This window comes from Coturnix japonica, chromosome 16, assembly GCF_054131305.1.
Source record: "Coturnix japonica strain WE chromosome 16, WE-NBRP24, whole genome shotgun sequence".
NCBI classification, from domain to species: domain Eukaryota; kingdom Metazoa; phylum Chordata; class Aves; order Galliformes; family Phasianidae; genus Coturnix; species Coturnix japonica.
In genome coordinates this window covers 15,730,801-15,744,721 of record NC_140678.1, presented here as the reverse complement: position 1 = coordinate 15,744,721, position 13,921 = coordinate 15,730,801, and the positions used below count along the sequence as shown (strand labels likewise).

General features: G+C 51.8%; 1 long non-coding RNA gene across 1 annotated transcript; it reads left to right on the top strand.

The window, feature by feature from the left end:
- The first annotated feature begins 10,900 nt into the window (after positions 1 to 10,900).
- Positions 10,901 to 11,994, top strand: LOC146758293 (uncharacterized). Its single transcript, XR_014934911.1, has 3 exons — positions 10,901 to 10,976; positions 11,068 to 11,169; positions 11,878 to 11,994. It is a non-coding gene; the product is annotated as an uncharacterized LOC146758293 (long non-coding RNA).
- Positions 11,995 to 13,921: the final 1,927 nt, after the last annotated feature.

Genomic DNA, 13,921 nt, shown 5'->3' with positions numbered 1-13,921 from the left:
CTGCTCATGGTTATGGATAGCTGGACGTATAGAGTGCTCTGAGCATCAGGAACAGTTTCCAACCATATAGAAAGAAGAGTTTCCTTGAACATGGTCACAATCTCATGTTGCTCTTGTGCCTATAGGAGTATGAATTCTGGAGTGGGGGGAAAGATAAGACTTTGCAGGGGAAGTAAATGTTCCTATTTGCAATAACCACGATAGATTTTGCTTTTTTCCTTTTCCCTCTATTCGATGGAGAGGAGTTCGATTACTTTTGGATACGTTTTCTTTTGCATAACCTTTTCATGCACTGTGTTTTGAGCGATGTGACCACTAGAGAGCAGACTTAGCCTAGTAACAGGAGTTAATTAGTTCTTGGCCTCTTCATTTCCTCCTGTCCCCTTTCCCCTCCCCCTGAATACACAGGCAGAGGGGGTTTGGGTGGCTCTGAGCTTGCCTCCAACGCTGTGCAATCTTAGGCCTAATTAAAACGCCGCAGACGGCCTGAACCCCGCATTAAAATTTGATGAGGAATTGATCAGCCAAGCAAACAGGAAATTTAGCTGTGTGAGTGAAGGTAATGTTTGCTCAAATGTGTAATGAGGTCCATGGGGAATATTTATGGGGATCTCAGTGACAGTTTCAGCAGTTCCTTCTCCTTGAAGTCATCTTCCCTACTTGCCCTCTCTGTTATGAGGCTGTAGGCAGAAGGGAATCCAACACCGCATCAGCCGGGCGGTGGAAAATGGTCTGTGTGTGGCTGCGATGGTGCCATGGAAAGGTCTGCAAGAGGAGTTGTGAAACTGCAACCTGACTTCTTTAAAAACATCAGTGGCTCCAAAATGTAAGGAGTTGTGTAGCACAATTGCTGGTGGAACTCCTTGCAGTGTGTTAGAAAGCAAACCTGCCCCCTAAAAGGGTCAGGTGTTGTGTTACAGCAGATGCTACCTTTATCTCCATGGACTGCAGGATAAGCTATACATGCTGTCAGCACAGGTATTTGGAGGCATGGCAGTACGTTCACAGGGTAGGGAGCAATGCCCTCCTCAGCACATCTTACCTATTTCTAATAATCAGTAAAAGTGTAAATGCCTTCTACTTGCAGCAAACAGATAAATTTACATGCTTCTTATTTATCACTACTCTGTCAAACGTAAATCAGCATGAGAGAGTCTTAACCTAAGCTGTTACTGACGGGTAAGATCACCCTCACACCTGTATCTGCAAGTCACTGCTGTTGCCCTCAGCTCCTGGCAGAGGCTTTGCAAAGATGTAGGGCTCTGCATTCAGGGCTCACACAGGCCCCGAGCTGCAGATGTGCTCGTCCCAGCCGTAGGACTTCTTGTGGTTCCTTCTTGTACCACTCGTGGCTACTTTTGACTGGTTGCAATTAAAGTTGAAGCTGACTCTGTAAGGACTTGGAGCGAAAAGCAGAAGGATGGGCAGCCAATAGTCTGTGCCCAGTGGAACAAAGTAGGAAGGAGAGATGATGGGTGTCTTGGTGTGAGCCCTGCAGATGGGTGAACATGGTGGTTGCAAGCCAGTGCTTTGCTTTCTAATGCAACCGAGCTGTTCAACCTTGTGGCTTATCTGGTCTGCACTGTGTGAAGATGAATTGTCTTGGGCCACATTGAAGAGCAGAAAGGACCCCATAATAAATGAAAAGGGAGCACTTTGCTACTGAAAGGGAAAGGGGGCCTCATAGAAACCAAAGCAAAGGGTAGTTACAGGTAGTTTATGTTGAGGGGGAACACATCAACATGTACAACATTATATATGGTTTATATAAGTAATATAATTTATTTAGTATATATTTAAAGAAAAAAAAAAAAAAACAAAAAACAATTGGGAAAGATACAAGGCCATAAAACTGTTGGGATACCAGACCTTGTTTTTCTGAAACAAATGCATCTGTCTGGTTTGGTGACAGTGGCTGCCATTCTCAGTAAGGCCATGTTTGGTTGTTGTGAGTGACGGGTGTGCACTGGGGCCAAACTGAGATTCACTGCCATGATGGCAGGGGATGGCTGCAGGATGGGGTGGGTTGTTTGTTTGCGGGTTGGGATAGGAAAGGGAAGCTGCTTACAGTGACGGTGGGAATGACTGTCACTGAATGCAGCATGAGAAGTTGGTAGAGCTGTAGGATTTCTTGTTGCCAATAAAATCCAGGAAGATTTGCTCAGTCCATAGCATGTGTAGGGTGGCACTTGCTATATACATCTTCCAGGTGTTGCATCAACAGCAGGGATGGGATTAATGCAAGAGATGGCGATTTTTTTTTTTAGATTCTGGTGGCAAAAATCGAGGGGAGCTTTATGTCCCATTTCAGGTGCACTCTAATTTCTTGACAGTGTCCCGCTCCCCGTGCACCGTGTGTCGCAGGAGGGCCATCTCAGCCCTATGGTCGTGGTGATGATGTTCTGTTCTTCCAGCTCTCAGCTGCAGCTCTGAGCTCTGGGTGTTGCTGTTCCCGGCTGAGGTTGGGCCGCCCGCTCACACCTGGGGCCCGTCGTGGCGCCGCGCGTGGTCTCCGGCGGCCATCCGCCGCTCCTGGGCCACCCGCCTCAGCCATTCCCCGTCCTCTTCTTCGCGGGGTGGCTCCTCGAAGCAGCTGCGCTGGTTGGGGTCCCCGTGCCAGGAGTTGCTGCGCACCAGCGGGCGGGGGGGCCTGGAGGGGCTGCGCTGTGTGCGCCGTGCTGGGACGCTGCGGGAGCGATGGGCAGATCTTGATCTCGTCTGCCGCCGCTCCCTGGTGCGCTGCAGCCTTCCCCGGGGCCGGCGGGTCGGGGGGCGACCTGAGGGGCGCCAGCTGAGGTGCAGCATGCCGGTGATTAACCCCCGGCACAGGGGGCAGTTGGGCGTGTTGGCCGTCCAGTGCTGGATGCACTCCCTGCAGAAGATGTGCCTGCAGGGCAGAGCGCGGACGGCGTCCTCCATGGGGCCCAGGCAGATGGGGCACGGCTCCTCGTGGGCCTCCACTGGCCATGTCCACGTCTCCCTCCTCCTCCGGTTGGAAGCCGCCTCCCGGCTCATGGCTGCGGCTGCCCTGGCGCTGTGTGGCTCCAAGGATGGATTTGGATGAAGCTGCCTCTTGCAGAGCAGTCGGCAGCCTCTGGGCCTCAGCGCCTGTCAGGCGTCCTACCTGTGGCAGACAGCTCGTGTGCCACCGGCAGAAGCTCTGAGCTCTGGGGATCCTCCAATGGGATCCTCAGTGACTCGCAGTCCTCTCGCAGGACTCTGATGTCTCTCGCACTGGCAAGGTCTCAGTGTCTCGTGCTCCCACAGGAGACGTTCACACCTCGAGAGTCGCCAGCAAGACTCAATGCGGGCTGGGCCCACTGTCTATGGGTAGGTACCCGGCCCACTGTGAGGTCACGGGGCCACTGTGACCCTGCGCTGCCATCACAGACTGCACAGATAGGTGGAGGTTTGCTGTCCGGTGGTTGTGGCGTTGATATTTGTGGCGTTTTCCAGCCAGAGTCCACCCTAGGGCTTTAACTGGGACATTTTCACTAACAGTGAGAATAAATGATCTATTGAAGCTAGAAATGTAACAGATTTGTGGATGCTGTTGCTCAGTGCTGTGGCTGTGACTGTGCTGGTATTTGGTAGCAGTGCTAGCAAAGCAAATGCTATCCTGGGTGTTTTTCAGCAGGAAGTGAAGGGGCAGTGCTTACCAAGAAGGGATCCCTGTCTTGGTTAGGAAAGCGCAGCCCAGCTTCTTGGTTTCTCTCGTCTCCTTAATCTCTCATCCCACCCCTCCTCTGCACCCTCCTGTACTATCCCTCACATCCCAGCCTTCTCTCTTCCCTTTTTGGGTGATGTTTAATATGACTTGGATGGAGAGTTGTGAACATCAGCCTCATGTTTATAGCATGTTCTTATGGATTGTGTGATCCTACTCAGGGCTTTGCTCTTTAATATTACACCTCTGCCTCCTGCATGTCATTTGTTAGCCATCAGTCCCCCTGTCTTGTTTGTTGGTGGGATGTGGGTTGAATATTTTCTGTCCTCTCCCTTTTCTGGCCAATGTACTTTGGTAGCCTCTGTTTGTCTCCGTGTCCCTTGCCAACATTGCTTCCCCGGGGCTTTTCTACAGGGTTGCTTTCCAGCTGGTCACTCCCCACATTCCCTGGTGCCTCATTTAGGTCCTCCACAAGGGAGGAACTTTGCCCTTTCCCTTGGTGCAATCTTGAGATTTCCCTCAAGCTGTTTCTGGCTGCACGGCCTTCTGCTGCATCAGCCGCTGCTCCCAATTTGGGATCCTGCGTTGCCCTGTGAGGGTACGCTGTGTTCCATCACCCAGAGCATCCTTGGGGCTCTTCTATGGGACTGGACCCACTTTTGTCCCCTGCAATGATCCTGCAGGGTGGCTGCAATTCTCCCACATTCAGGCAGAGCAGCAGAGGTGTAGAGTTATGAGGAGAAACAGGTGCCTCTGCTTTTCATTGTCTGCATGTTGCCCTGAGTCATTTTCCAGGTGCAGGTGAAGTTGTTTCATGGCACAGTTACAATTGTCACCCTAACGCCTGCACTTGCTGATGGCACTGCTAGCATGTAAACATCCCATACTGCCATCTGAGTGTGGTCGCTCAGCTTGCAGCCCTGTCTCTGAGCTTCGTTTCCCTTGGTCAGGATCCGGCCTCATGTCACAAACTCATGTTTCACTCCCATGGCCTGATCTTGTGAATTGCTACGTATTAACAGCTTGAGGCTTTAATATTTCCAATCCCAACAGACTTTCCTGGTAACAATTCTAAGCACAACTGCATCTCTCTGTATTCTTGGGCTCATGTCATGGCTTAGGTTGGAAAGGACCTTAAAGCCCACTCACTTCCAGCCCTTTGCCATGGCCAGGGTTTCCGTGCAGCTGCTCAGGCATCACGAGCTCCATCCAACTTGGCCTTGGAAGCCTTTGGGGTTGGGGCACCCACACTTCTCTGGGCAGCAGTGCCAGGGCCTCACCGCCCTCTGAGTAAAGAAATTTCCCTTTGTGTGGAACCTGATTGTCCCTTGTTTTGCTTAAAACTCTTTCCACTTGTCCTGACAGTGGTAAATGTTGCTCTCCCTCCTGTTAGGCTCCTTTTAAGTGCTGGTTGATTTAGAATCCAGAACCAAGAGGTGTGAGATTTGCTTGTAAGCATATGGGCAGGTGAGCCTTACAGGCAGTAATGAGCCGCTTGTTGGGGCAGAGTCACTGCCATGATGGCAGGGGATGGCTGCAGGATGGGCTGGGCTGTGTGGCTGTGGGTTGCAATGCAAAAGGGAAGCTGTTTACAGCGATGGTGGGAATTACTGTCACTGAATTGTCCGTGTGCTGCTGCACAAAACCATGTGCACACCAAACCCGCTCTGTCTTCAGCATGGTGCTTCACTGTGCCATTTCAGTGTGTGTATTTAATTCAAGAGCAGCTGTATTTAATTCCTGTCTGCAGCAGATTAGAAAAGTTGAGGCCTGGCAAACCAATCACACTGCAGCCTGCCTCTGGTGGGAGCTTCGGCCACCTGGCCTCGTTTGGTTGCACAGGGGAAGTGTTGTAGAAACCAAAAAGTGTGCTTGAAGTCGAATCTGATCATTTGTGTTGTAGCTGGGGGTCACATGTTGTCATCCAGCTTAATGTCCGTTACCAAACGTGCTGCTTCCATCCTTGCTGACGCTTTGGCTTATGAGATGTGGCATTGAACAAAACACTGGAATTGCTGGGAGCTGCCGACTGACTTGGGTTGGAAGGGACCCTGGGATGCCTGTTGTCTGTGGTTCCCCGTAGACTCGTGCACGTTCAGTCTTATCAGGCTCCTGTGGCAGCCTCTGCTCTGGCCGTACCAAGTCCACCTCCCTGGCAGCCCCACACTGCCCTGCTTGCAGCAGCAGCCCCAACAGGGCAACAGCAGGCGGAGAGCTGGCACCCAACATGGGGGCTCTGGGCATAGGGGAGAGATGGGCACCAGGGAAGGGTTCCTATTGGAGGAGTTGAGTCTGATGGTCTGATGGTGCTGAGAATAACTAACTCCACGCAGGCCATTTTACATAGAGTGCTGGCACCCAGTTCGGTGTTATCCATCTGAGGGTTTGGAGTCTCAGTGTTCTGGGAGTAAAGTGCTGAAAAGCTGTGGCACCTGGGTGTCTGAATCGTTTTCTTTTTGACAGTCTTAGGCTGTTCTGTTCCTAGCCGTCAAAGTCACGGTGGTGGATCTGACTGGATGGAGTTGCATCACAAAGCAGGGGTCAGCCTAAGCAGCCTGAGAGATCTTTTCAGTATGTTTGTTTATCATTTGCAATTAAATGTCGTTGTACCTCACAGCAGTGGCAAGTCGTCAAAGTAGGGAGGAGAGATGATGGGTGTCTTGGTGTAAGCCCTGCAGATGGGTGAACATGGTGGTTGCAAGCCAGTGCTTTGCTTTCTAGTGCAACAGAACTGTTCAACCTTATGGCATATCTGGTTTGCACTGTGTGAAGATGAATTATCATGGGCCACAATGAAGAGCCGAAAGGACCCCATAATAAATGTAAAGGGAGCACTTTGCTACTGAAAGGGAAAGAGGGCCTCATAGAAACCAAAGCAAAGGGTAGTTACAGGTAGTTTATGTTGATGGGGCAGAGGGGGAACAAATCATCATATACAACATTATATATGGTTTATATGAGTAATACAATTTATTTAGTTGTTTTTTTAAATAAAAACTGGGAAAGATACAAGATCATAAAACTGTTAGGATACCAGACCTTGTATTTCTGAAAGAAATGCATTGGTCCGGTTTGGTGACAGTGGTTGCCATTCCCAGTAAGGCCATTTTTGGTTGTTGTGAGTGACGGGTGTGCACTGGGGCCAAACTGAGATTCACTGCCATGATGGCAGGGGATGGCTGCAAATTTCACTTCTGCTCCATCATCGTTCTTAGTGACGTTCTTTATGATTAGGCTGTGAGTAGTTTGGGTTCTCTTGATGCTGCAGGTCTCGCTTTCCTGTAAGACTTTACTATTGGGTAGTATTGGGTTTAATACTGGGTGATAAGGAGGTTATCAGGAGTACCCAGCATGGGTTCACCAAGGGGAGGTCGTGCTCGACCAACCTGGTGGCTTTTTATGAAGATGTCACTAGCTGGGTAGACGGGGGGAGAGCAGTAGATGTAGTCTACCTTGATTTCAGTAAGGCTTTTGATACTGTTCCCCATGACATCCTTATAACAAAGCTGAGGAAATATGGGATAGATGAGCAAACAGTGAAGTGGGTCGAGAATGGGCTGACTGGCAGAGCGCAGAGAGTTGTCCTTGGTGGTAGGGTGTCTGGCTGGAGGCCTGTAACTAGCGGCATCCCCGAGGGGTTTGTACTGGCTCCAGTCTTGTTCAACGGCTTCATCAATGACCTTGATGAGGGGATAGTGACCACCCTCAGCAAGTTTGCTGATGACACGAAGTTGGGAGGATTGGCTGATACACCTGAAGGCTGTGCTGCCATTCAGCGAGACCTGGACAGGCTGGAGAGCCGGGCAGTAAGAAACCAGATGAGGTTTAACAAAAGCAAGTGTAGAGTCTTGCACCTAGGGAGAAATAATTGCATGCACCGGTGCAGGCTGGGGGAAGAGATGCTGGAGAGGAGCTCTGCTGAGAGGGACCTGGGCGTCCTGGTGGACGACAGATTGACCATGAGCCAGCAGTGTGCCCTTGTAGCCAAAAAAGCCAATGGCATCCTGGGGTGCATTAAAAAGAGCGTGTCCAGCAGGTCGAAGGAGGTGATCCTCCCCCTCTACTCTGCCCTGGTGAGGCCTCATCTGGAATATTGTGTCCAGTTCATGGCTCCCCAGTACAAAAAAGACAGGGATCTCTTGGAAAGAGTCCAGCGGAGGGTCACAAAGATGGTGAAGGGCCTGGAGCATCTCCCCTATGAGGAGAGACTGAGGGAACTGGGTCTGTTTAGCCTTGAAAAAAGAAGGCTGACAGGGGACTGGATCCAGGTTTATAAATAACTGAAGTGTGGGAGCCATAGTGGTGAATCTGGTCTCTTTTCAGTAGTGCGTGGGGACAGGACTAGGAGTAACGGGCTGAAACTTCAGCATAGGAAGTTCCGCATTAATGTGTGCAAGAACTTCTTTACGGTGAGGGTGACGGAGCACTGGAACAGGCTGCCCAGGGAGGTGGTGGAGTCTCCTTCTCTGGAGCTATTCAAGACCCGCCTGGACGCCAAGCTGTGCAACATGGTGTAGTGAGCCTGCTTTGGCAGGGGGGTTGGACTCGATGATCTCTAGAGGTCCCTTCCAACCCCTACAATTCTGTGATTCTGTGATTCTGTGATTCTGTGATTCTGTGATTCTGTGATTCTGTGATTCTGTGATTCTGTGATTCTGTGATTCTGTGATTCTGTGAAGTCACCTCACCACCCAGGCAGGACCGCTGAAATCAGTGGGGTGCACCTCTCCTGTCCAGGAACCTGAAAGAGGTGATAATAATCCCAGGCCAGCAATTGTAGTATTGATATGATGTTAAACAAAGAGGGAAGGAAGGGAGGGGTGCGTTGGGGGGGGAATGGGAGGGGTGGAGGAGGGTTGATGTCAGACTGTGAAATCAATTTTTTTAATCTTAATTCTGCTTCAGAAACAACATCTGATTACCATGCTCTCTGCTTGGTATTTTGTCTTTTGATGCAAACACATAAGCTCCATTGGTGCCTGGTTCAGCAGTTCAGCTTCCTTTGCGCCCTTTGCCTGGTTGTAGGGAAGGTGGCAGGCTCTGATTCAATGAGGGTGTTGTATGGACACAGTATTTATCGCCATGTATCCAAAGGTGCAACAGTTTCTGGAAACCCAGGTGGGATCCTATAGGTGATGGTTCTCTCGCCACCAAGCATCCAGTTGCCAGCAGTGGGCGAGTTTACTGGGACTTAGTATAGGAAGTGCCAACTAGCAAGCCTTCAATATCTGCTACTAAAATCAGACTTGGAAGCACGTTACACGTGGGAAATACACTTGGTGCAGGAAAGGGGATTTCCTTAGCCATCAAAAAAAAGATGAAACTGCAGATCTATCAACAAAAATGTAAGCACGTGACACTTGACTTGGCGGGTCTGTGGGAAGGTCAGCTTCTCCGTGTTTGTATTTCAGCCATCATCCTCCACACTGGAGAGGATTTATCCGCTTGGCTTGCTTAATTGCAGCACATTTCACATGCGTGGATAACCTGTGCATATTGCGTCACTACCCCTGTGGCCTGAGGTGTTGCACCAGGCTGGAAATAATGCCTTCTTGGGGTTGTTGAAGCTCTGCAAAAGTTTGCCAAGCAAAGTTGTGGATGCTCCATCCCTGGAGGTGTTCAAGGCCAGGCTGGATGGAGCTCTGGGCAGCAAGACTCTGTGGGTGGCATCTCTGCCCGAGGCAGTGGGGCTGGGATTCTGAGTTCTTCACTGTCCCTTGCAAGCCAAGCCATTCTATGATTCTGCATTTCTATGATGTAAGCACCAGCCCCACACAGCCCTGGTGCAGTGCATCACAAGAGCAGCAGCCTGCGGGGAGCCACCACCCGGAATCACAGAGATGTGAGGTCACAATGCCCCATCCTATGACTGTGCTGAGCTGCGTCATGAGCTCACGAGGCCTGGCCGCAGGCTTGGCTCAGTGCAACACTCACTGTGGCTGCAGCAGTGGTGTTGGAAGCGTGGTGCAAGTGTGGGGGTGGCCATGGACCCTGCCCGCCTTGTCCTCTTCCTCCTATTGGTGGCCATGAGTTTCCAGGAGAGCTGTGCTGCTCCGTGGCGAGCACGGGGAGCAGGTGAGTGGGTAGAGATGGGACCCAAACTGAGCAGCGCTGGGAGCAAGAAGTCAGGCTGTGTCCCCACGGCCCTGTAGTACACTTGCCTGGGGCCTGCCTTCCATGGGGGTGTTGCTGGGTAGGGGGTGATGGGCAGCACTGCAGGAGCCGGGCAAGAGCCCGTGGCTGCGCTGCTCCCCAGGGCTGGCTCCAGCCATGCCAGGCTGTAGCTCTGCTAATTGCTGGCTGCAGCACAGCCTTCGTCCTGGGAGATGCCCGGGGAGAGTTCAGAAGAGGCTTGCTGGGCGTGCATGAGCATTTCTGCTTCAGGCTCATGGCACTCCCCAGTTTCCAAGCCAGAGCCCCTGTCCACAGCCCAGGGGAAGAGACAGGTGTGCTTTCCTCCAGTGCCTCAGTGTGACCTTGCTGTCCATCAGAGGCCTCCCAGTAAGAAAGCCCTGGGGGGCTGCATCTTCTTCCACGTAATCTGTGAGAGATGTGGCACGTGGCCCGGAGAGAGCACTGCATACGCTGCCAGGTGCCAGCCTACGGGTCATCCCGTCCACCCTGCAACTTTGGAAATCATGACCTGAGTTATTCTTCACATCCAGTTACTGAGGGAGAAGGAGATCACACCATATAGTGCATATAGTGGGAACTTATCTCATCTGTTCTTGATTCTAGATGATGAGCTTCGTGCTCCCTTTCCGGATGCTCCTTTGGATCCAGACTTCATGCCTGTGCCTGGGGGACAACCCAGGGGTGAGTTGTGAGTGTCTGTTTCCTTGGAGGCTGAAACGTTCATGCTCTCATGGTTTACCTGGGTGCAATTTTACTGGAGATCCTCTCCAGGTCTTCCAAGCCTGTTTGTGCTCGGAAGGGTTTGCACAGATGAGCCCATGAGTATTTTTTCTCTCGGAGAGCTGCCACGTTTCAGTGGGAAGGTTACCGCTGCCCCTCTGCAGCTGAGGGAGCCCAGACCTTTGTATTTGGGCTGTGGCATTCCCCAACCACCGCCAGACCCTACAGGTCACTCAGGGAAAAGGAGGCCCCCACATGTGCCGGAAGCTCTCCTCACCTGTGTCTGATCACACTTGTGTCTGCAGGCCCTCCCCTGTATGCTCTGCTACTCAGTTGATGCTGTAGTGTGTGACTAAAACTTTTCATGGGTCTTTGGTTGCAGAAGTGTCCCCAGTGTGGGCCTTGCCCGGTCATCGGTTTCCTCCTGTGCTGGAGCCCAGCTGGAATCCCAGCAGTGAGTACTCTGTCTTCACTGACTTGGCTGACTCGCCGCTGATCTTCAGATCTTCATGCACATGATATTTAACTTCATACGTTCTGTTAAGGTCCGGAAAGAGAAGAGGATGAATCCAAACGAGGAAAATACTCTCAGGGCTCATCCCGTCTCCTGAAGCGACTGCTGAAGGAAATGGAGAAGGCAGAGCGTGGTGGGTATACTTCAGTCTGTTCACTGTGGGACCTGGGAAGCTGAGGTGTGATATACAGGTGTGGGCAGGCTGTAGCCTGCACAGCAGGAAGGGATGGGTCAGAGCCGTGCTGCAGCCGTGTTCCATGTATCACCTTGCAGGTGCTGTCAAGCACCAGAGCTGGTCTGCTGCCAGATGGTCTGCATCCAGCCAAGACCCAGAGGCAGCTGCTCCCCCAGCACAACCATTACTTGTCAGAGCTGCTTTGTGCAGTCATTGGCACCTAGATGGCAGCAAGTGGCAAAGTGGCAAGCGCTGTGCTTCTGTTCATCCAAAGCCCTCCGTGCAGCTGAGCAAGTTCAAGGCAGGAGGAGCATCCCGAGCAGGGTTGGCTGCCTTTGCTAATGCTGGAAATGAGGTGGAGATGCTAATTCTGAGGGCTTGGACTGTGTGTTAGAGCTTGGATTTCAGCCTGCAGCTACCTGGCTGTGACGGGCTGGTGACAGCACAGAATGTGAGGGCCTTGCACAGGAGCTGATTTCTCAAGAGGTGTGAGGGAGTCAGCATTGTCCAATAGCTGGGAGGGCCCAAATGCCCTTGGGTAACAGAGGGGTTCACAGTGTACTTGGGGGGGGGCCTGGACTTTACCTGAGCTCGGGATTGGAGAAGCTCAGTTTTTGATGAGGGCACGTGACATCCCAATCCTACTACCCTGCTTTCTTTCTAAAGGAACGGACCAACAAAGTGAGCGGGATGCACTCCAGGAAGGTGGATATCCCACACTGCCGGTCCCGGATGCACTGCAGGAAGGCGGATATCCCACACTGCCCGTCCCGGACAGAGGAATACAGGCAGCACCAACTGGCATGCCAGGTAATTTCTGTCCCATGATCATACGGTGTCACGAACCAGAGTCACTGCATTCTTGCAGGCTCTTGCTGCCAGCTCTTGCACACCAGGTCAGCAGCCAGACCTGAGCGTGTGAGCATAGAGCACATGTAAAAGAAGCAGGAGTGTTTCTCCCCTGGGCTGGCTCTGGCTGTGCCCTGTGCTGGCTGAAGCCTGACCTTCAGCCTGGGGGACGTCCCACAGGAGAGCTCAGGACACGCATGCCGGGAAAAGTGTGAGGGATTCTGCTCTGTAGCTCTCCCCACGGATCAAGCCCAGACCCCAGAGTACAGCCCCAGCTCTCGGCCCAGAGGAGGACACGGGTAGTGCCTGTGCAGCCTCTCCATACCCAACGAGAGGTGGAAGCAATCCTTCTTGTCCTCCGGTGCTTCGGCACCAGAGACGGAGGCACCCACTGACAAAATGACCTCTTGGGTCCATGAAGCACACTGAGAGATTATCTGTAGCGCAGCTGAAGGTAACGTGGGACATTGTCTCATTTCTTCCAGGGATGAACACAGGCAAAAGCACAGAGGCTGCTGCTCACACATCTGTGCGGAAGCGCCGCATTCCGGTGACGGTCTCAGCGATGCTGCTGCCTGCGCTGGTGCTGGCCGTTGGTGTTGTGATATGGGTGCTCAAAGACTACCTGTGAGTTGTCCTTTCCCCAGAACACCTTATTGCTGCATTTGGCCATGAAGCATTTGTGGTGCCAGGATCCTGGACGGCCAAATCAGCCACTGGCAGTACACTGCCAGGACTTAGGTTGCAAAGTCTTTCAAGTTTCCCCTTATTTCCTGTCAGTGAGTAGTGCTTTCTGAAACTCATTCTCACAGAGCACGCAAGAGGGAAAAGAGAGCAGCAGAAGCAGCAGATGGAGCTGGGGAAGGCAACGAGACAGACTCTGACCCAGTCAAACAAGAATCTCCGTAATAGCTCCAGTCCATTCCATTCTGCCATTGAAGAGGCCCGAAGTCTTCAAGGTCATCTGGAAGACCTGGAGCTTGAACTGAAAGCCATGAAAGAGATCCTTGGGAACAGTCCTGAGTGCTGCCTTCTGTCAGAGGACGGCCCTGAATGTGAGAGCAGAGCTTTTGTCCTTCATCCTGCATTCTCCAGGACAGGTATCACCAGCAGTTTGAAGATTCTTAGCTCGACACAGCTACATTCCTGTTGAGGGTCCTAATAAGGACCCAGAAAACGAGCTTCCTCTGACTGCCAGACAAAACGTAATGTCTTTGGAGATGCGGGTGAGAATGGCTGGTTTCAGGGAGAGCTGACAGATGGCACAAGAGGACTGGTCCCTTCCAATTTGGTTGCGGAGCTTTCAGTTGATGAACTGGTTACACCTGGAGATCCTGTCAGAATTCCTGCACTGCTCCATCTGCAAGACTACCATTGCTCCACTCAATGGAACAACTCGATGTTGAGCAGAATGTGGTTGAGCTCCTTCGGGAACTCTCTGAGGCGACTGACAGCAGAACTGCATAGCTTTATTGTATATTAAAAACAACCAAACAACTGTCCCCTCCCTCTCCCTTCCCCTCGCACCCCTCCACCCCTTCCTACCCCCTCCCCCCCCAATTCCTCCCCCCCCCCCAAAAAAAAAGACAAAAAAACCCAAAAAAAACCCTAAAAAACCAACAAAAAACAACCCACCCTCAATAAAACAAAAAACCAAAACCAATTAAAATCTCAACGCTGTTCTTTTTCTGGGATACACTGAGGTGACGCTTCTTCTAGCTTAGACTTTGCAATGAGTTTGTGTCACGGAGTTCTCTCTAGAGCTCACTCGGTGACAGTGGGAACAAACCCAGGGACAGAAGGAACAAGGAACCTCCCCTCTCTAACAGCGCGGTGTGGCGCAGCCAAGAGCGGAAGGGAA